This window comes from Jaculus jaculus, chromosome 1 (genome assembly GCF_020740685.1).
Source record: "Jaculus jaculus isolate mJacJac1 chromosome 1, mJacJac1.mat.Y.cur, whole genome shotgun sequence".
Classification (NCBI taxonomy): Eukaryota; Metazoa; Chordata; class Mammalia; order Rodentia; family Dipodidae; genus Jaculus; species Jaculus jaculus.
Window position 1 is genome coordinate 83,126,175 of NC_059102.1, and position 7,161 is coordinate 83,133,335.

Consider the following 7,161-nt stretch of genomic DNA (forward strand, 5'->3'; position numbering starts at 1 on the left):
GATTCTAGTCTATATGTGGACATTCCCTGGCCATGTGACTTTGGTGGTGCTTGCATGCTCTTGGAACTTTCATTTCCACTATTAAAAACCACACATAACAATATGGAACAGAGCTTTTAAAAATGTCGTTAGCTACACATTAGGAAGTTAGAGCAGCAATTGGTGAGTAGAACCTATGTTACAACAAAACAAGTTAGTATCAAATAGGAAGTATCCAGATATGTATCAGATGAACATGAAACTCTAAATTTTTACATTTGCATGTACTTTATACACACAGCCATTATATCTGTTGTTAAAATGCACAGACAAAAGTTCAAAATTCACTTTTGTGTTTCATATGCATTGAAAGGGGGTATTTATATGTTATTGATGGTTTTTGTTCTTAGAAACTGGCATATTTGAACAAATTTAAAATGAAATCACTGGGTCTGAAGAAATAGCTTAGTGGTTAAGCACTTGCCTGTGAAGCCTAAGGACCCTGATTCAAGGCTCCATTCCCCACGACCCACGTAAGCCAGATGCACAAGGTAGCGTGTGCACCTGGAGTTCATTTGCAGTGACTGGAGGCCCTGGTACACCCATCTCTCTCTGCCTGCCACTTTCTCATTCTCTCTCTCCCTCTCTCTCTCTCTCTCTTTCTCTCTCTCTCATAAATAAATAAATGAAATGAAATCACCAGTTTATGTACATGCTCATTTTCTTCTCAGCAGTGACTAAAACTTCTAGCAGTTAATTAAAGCAAGCCTCTCTAAGATATGATACATCATAAGTAGAAACTGCCTTGACCTTATATAAGAAGTGGGGACACACACTGAACCTCTCTGATTTCAGAAAATGGACACATGCCATTTGCTAGGGATAATGACTTCTTGTTTGTGTTTACCTACTATCTTTGGGGTGTGTGTGTGTGTGTGTGTGTGTGTGTGTGTGTGTGTGTGTGTTGCATGCACACTGTGTGAGGTACACATCCCATGCATATGCATGAGGAGATCAAAGGAGCATGTCAAGTATCCTCTATCACTTAGTCAGAGTCACTCAGTGAACCCAGAGCTGCCACTTTTCAGTCACACCAGCTGACCTACAAGACCCAGCGATTTTCCTGTCTCCGCTCCCCACAAGACTGGGATTACAGGCATGTATGGCTGCACCCAGCTGAATCCAACACAAGTGACATCACGTCCTCATGCTTGAACAGCAAGAGCTCTTACCTAAGGATACATCCTCAGCCCTGGGTGTTTACTTTTTGCTAGAAAGTAACATATGCCACAGGAGAGGCTCATGGTGAAAGCGAAGTGAACATGTACAGAGGTGCCCTTTTTACACCCTGTGCGCTAATACGGTTACTACTCATGAACTCACAGAGAAGATGTGGCCGAGGAAGAGGGAAGGAGGCAACCTGCCCAAGTCATTCTGCTGCTGTGGAAAAGAACCTGGGCTGGAAGCTACATTTATACCAAGGGCCAGGCCGTTTTCATCCATGGAATGGAGTTCATGGACCTACAGATTTTCTTTTTTTCTTTTTTCTTTTTTATTTTTTTCGAGGGAGGGTCTCACTCCAGCCCGGGCTGACCTGGAATTCACTATGGAGTCTCAGGCTGGCCTTGAACTCATGGTGATCCTCCTACCTCTGCCTCCTGAGTGCTGGAATTAAAGGCATGCACCACCACAACCAGCTGACCTACAGATTTTCAGGCAACTCATTAGTCTCCTTCACACTGAGAAGGAAATACATTTGACTCATTGAAATGAAGCAGGAATTCTGTAGTCAGACCTCTAGCTACATTCTTATTTATCGTTTATTTATTTATCTTTTATCAGAGACACAACTCAAATCCATGCAGAGCTACCAGGGCTCCTTGTATTCCTGAGTACATGAAGACTTCTATTTCCCTGGATTCTCAATTTTCAGGGGACAAACCAAAAAAAAAAGGAATGTTTACTCCCCAGTTAAGATAATATGAGAGTTAAAAACTAGAGAAAACAAAGACCTTGCATACACATCCATGGTGATCCCCAAAGACCTCACATATACACACCGTGCCCCTGAAGACTTCATATGCACATACATTCTTTGTCCCCAAAAGACCACACACACACACACACACACACACACACACATACACACACGTATCCATTTGCCAAGATTTTCTCAATGTGCTCTCTCAGAGCCATAAAACCAACCATTGTTGTCTTTCATTTGGCAAAGACTCTGCCTGTCTCTTCTAGACAAAAGCCAGGCCGGGCCATGCACAACATGGAAATGTCTGTAAAAAAACTGGCCTCAAGAAAGCAAAGTACTCTCTCTTATCAGTGGAATGTCAGGGGATGAAAAAAATATCCTGACAGCACAAAATACCAGAAAATAAGAAAAATAAGGCAAAACAGAGTTCTGAAATAGCTCTGGATGAGACACTTTCATAAGTAAATTACCAAATAAGGATGTTGCTATCCCATGTATGAGTCTAAGGAGAAAATACAAATTTGTTTTTTTTTTTTTTGTTTTTTGGTTTTTTTTTTTTTTTTTTTTTTGGTTTTTTGAGGTAGGGTCTCACTCTGGTCCAGGCTGACCTGGAATTAACTCTGTAGTCTCAGGGTGGCCTTGAACTCATGGCAATCCTCCTACCTCTGCCTCCCAAGTGCTGGGATTAAAGGCATGCGCCACCATGCCCTGCGAAAAATACAAATTTGAACAATAGAGTCAAACTCACTCAGTCTCTTCAATAAAAAGGGAATTGACTTTACCTCCATAGACTCTCATTTGCATCTGTCTTGACCCTAGATATTTCTTACCTCAAGATTTCTTCCACACTTCTTCTTGATATTGATATATCAATTTTCAAAAGAATGATTTTTGGTTATTTGTTCTCGCTAAGGTAAAAATCAGTGAGCTAGCTCAATGTACTACTTCTTCTAGGAGCTTCTGCTCTTAACCAGACAGGGTAACAAACATGAATATTGCAATAGGCCTAATTACTTCCTGGCTTTGTTCCTATAAGAGACATACAGGAATTCCCACAAGGACAGACTTAGTCTTAGTGAATAAAAGCCCCATCCAGAGTGCTACATTAGCCACCCACTTTCTGAGACTCCTCAATTTCAATAAAGTTTTGCTTTTCCTTCCACTGTTCATCATGATCTGGGAGGAAGAACTCAGCTCTGAAGACTGATAACAGGATGATAGGAGCCCAGGGGTGTATTAAAATCAAATCAGCAAAACCAGGCCCTAGAGCTTATGGGACATGCTGGATCACAGGAATGGGTGTACCTCCTTCATCTGGACCCTTTGCAGAAGGGGTCACCTAGTACTGCAATAGTGATGGCTCCACCTACTTGTCAGATGTGTGAATCAAGGATTTCCTGGTTGTTCCAGAGGCTTCAGCTGAGTTCAATCCCCACTGTTGACACAGCCTACTTAACTTCCCTCTGCTCATCCTCCCATTCACCTATCTGAACCTGATGTCTATCCATCCATTCATCACTTCACCTTGTTCCTGCAGCTCAGAGCCAACCCTGTAGCCTCACTCTATGGCCAACTGCAGCCAATCCACAGCTCCATCTGCTTGTACAGGGATTTGTATTTCTGTCCATTCCCAGCTCTGTATACAGAGAGGGCCTCTTCAAAACCCCTTCTCTCTTTAACCCTTCGAGCCATACTGTAACCTACATATGTGCATATATATATAGAGAGAGATGTAATGTGTGGCATGTAATGTGTGATTTTAATTAACATTCCTCATTAAGGTTAGAATAAAAGAACCTCTGTTGTCTTGACCAGGGCTATCAATAAAAAACAAGTTTAAATAAATTGCTGCCATTGGAACCTTGTGAATTTATTGTTATTCAGGAAATTTTGACATTGTGGAAGACATAGAATGTCTATGTGTCTGACATAGTGGCCCTCAGGACATCTTCCTTAGGAAAATAGTGATATTCCAATGCTATTTGAAAGGATGCAGAATAGCATTAAGGTGATTGTCAATTTCACTGACCCCCTTAAAAGCTGGGAGAGTGAAGCTCAAGCAAGGGGGGGATTGAATAAGAGATTTTAGGATACTCTTTTCAGCTGACTTTACAGGGTTCAGAGAAAAATTCGGGGAGTCTAAAAGCCTAAACTTCTCTCTTTTTAAGTCATTCTTTTTCAAAAATATTTTTATTCATTATTTTGAGAGAGAGAAAAGCAGAGGGGGAAGGAGAGAATGGGCATGCCAGGATCTTTAGCCACTACAAATGAACTCCACACACATGTGCCGCCATGTGCATCTGGCTTATGTAGGTACTGGGGAATGGAACCCATGCCCTCAGGTTTTGTAGAAAAGCATCTTAAAAGCTAAGCCATCTATCCAACCCTGAGCCAGTCATTTTAATTTTGCTTTTAAGAGAAGATAAATAAATAAAAATAAGTGTTCTCTGGTGTGAGCCCAAAAGGCTCAAGCTTGTTTCTGAGCTACATGGCTCATGGCCTAAGACAAAAGCAGCAAAACTTAATTCTCTTTTTTTTTTTGCTTTATTTTTATGTTTATTATAATTTCAATATTTATTATAATTCACCATGTTAGAAAGTTAGTTGGAAAAAAGAAAAAAAAATCACTTTAAGAAGTACTGAAAATGTTTCAATAAAATACAAAATATATTTCTGGAAAAAATTAAAAAAAGAAATGCTAGGTCAAGATGCTACTAGGAAAAGTGTATTATGTGGAAAAGGCAGCCTACTTAAAAGTTCTAGGAATGATAAGATTATCCATTACAAATATCAGTGATATTGTAGAAGTGGTATGCAAATATTACTGTTAGATTATTTAATTTTTTTCCTAAAAACTTTACAAAATGAACTTAAAACTTTAGAATAATAAGAGCTTGCATTACTGGCTGATTACAAATACACATACAAAATAATTACCTTCACAGCCGGGCATGGTGGCACATGCCTTTAATCCCAGCACTCGGGAGGCAGAGGTAGGAGATCACCATGAGTTCGAGCCCACCCTGAGATTACATAGTTAATGCCAGATCATCCAGGGCCAGAGTGAAACCCTCGAAAAAAAAAAAAAATTACCTTCACATACAGAATAAAGAGCTAGTTAAAACATTTAATAGAGGATAATAACCTCCTCAATGCTATAGTAACCTAAAATTTTTTTAAAATGAATAAATATACTCAAATACACTATATACACATAATTATCATAATTTAAAATTGAGTATTCTTTCATAAATAAAATTTCAAGATAGAAAATATATATTATATGAAAAAAAAGAAACTCATTGACTAGGCATCAGATTCTCATTGACTGTATATTAAGAAGGTTTTGAATAAATAATAGTCAAGCTAAAGAAATTCCACCAGATCAAAAAATATAATGCACATAGAATTTTATTGCAAGTCATGAGAAAATGCCAATCCTAGGCCCTGCAGTTGCCTCCACTGGATTAAGAGATTGCCATGACAATACTGCTTAGTTGGAACCAATTTTTATGCCCCTTTCTCACATTCATTACAAACTGCAAGGTTAAAATATAAGGCAGAATATTATGAGAGGCAAGATGCAATGTCCCATTTTCCATGCACCTAGGAAGGAATTATTTGCAATATTCATCTTCCTGAATGAAATGCAGAACAATTCCCAGGCGAGGCACACAAATTCAGTCACTTCTGCAAGGGACAATTCATAGCACTCAATGCCTTCATAAAAAAGACAGAGAGATCCCAAATCAATAACCTAACCATCTACCTAAAGGCACTGGAAAAGCAAGAAAAATCCAACCCAAAGAGCTCCAGAAGGACAGAAATAATTAAAATCAGAGCAGAAATTAATGAATTGGAAACTAAGAAAACAATTAAGGCAATTGACAAGACAAAGAGCTGGTTCTTTGAACAAATAAACAAGATTGACAAACCCCTGGGCAATTTGATCAAGCAAAAAAAAAGAGATGCTTCTAATTAACAAAATTCAAAATGAAAAAGGAGAGATCACAACAGATATAAGTGAAATTGGGAGAATCATCAGGACTTATTGCACAAACCTCTACTCCACAAAACTGGATAATGTGGAGGAGATATAAATTTCTGGATGCATACCATCTATCAAAGCTAAACTCAGAGCAGATTAATCTCCTCAATGAATCTATCACACTTATGGAGATTGAAAAAGTAATGAAAAAAAAAAAAACCTCCCCAAAAAGAAGAGTCCAGGACCAGATGGCTTCTCAGCTGAATTCTATCAAACCTTCATGGAAGAACTCAAACCAATCTTCCTCAAACTGTGCCACACCATTGGAGAACAGGGAAAGCTACCCAACTCCTTTTATGAAGCTAGTATCACCCTAATTCCAAAACCAGGCAGAGATGCGACAAGAAAAGAAAACTACCTGCCTATTTCCCTGATGAACTTAGATGCAAAGATCCTAAACAAAATCCTTACAAACCGAATCCAACACATCAAAAGCATTATCCACCTTGACCAAGTGGGATTCATCACAGGAACACAAGACTGGTTCAACATACAGAAATCTGTCAATGTAATATACCACATAAACAAGGTTAAACACAAAAACCACATGATCATTTCGATAGATGCAGAAAAGGCCTTTGACAAGATACAACATCACTTCATGATCAAAACACTGGAGAGAATTGGCATGGTTGGTTCATATCTTAACATAATAAAGGCAATATACAAAGCTCCTAAGGCCCAAATAATACTTAATGGAGAGAGACTGGAGAAATTCCCATTAAGATCAGGAACAAGACAGGGTTGTCCACTCTCACCTCTGCTCTTCAATATAGTACTGGAAGTCCTAGCTCAAGCAATAAGACAGGAGAAGGAAATAAAAGGGATACAATTTGGAAAGGAAGAAGTTAAGTTAGTTCTATTCACTGATGACATAATTGCATATGTAATTCTGTTCTTTAATTTTTTTTTTCATTTATCTAACAGCCAAAATGAATGTCTGCCTAACATGCCACATGGTTGAGTGCTTTAACACTTGAAAATATCTTCTAATCTGACCAGCTAAAATGATTTATGAGGGACAGAGGTGAACTTTTAGATAGTGTGGACACTTCCTCCATGACAAATCTCATTAAGGAACAATATGCACAATTCTCATGTCATCTGTTAGGTACAAAAACTAATGACTTTATTGTCCTCAAGGGCTAGG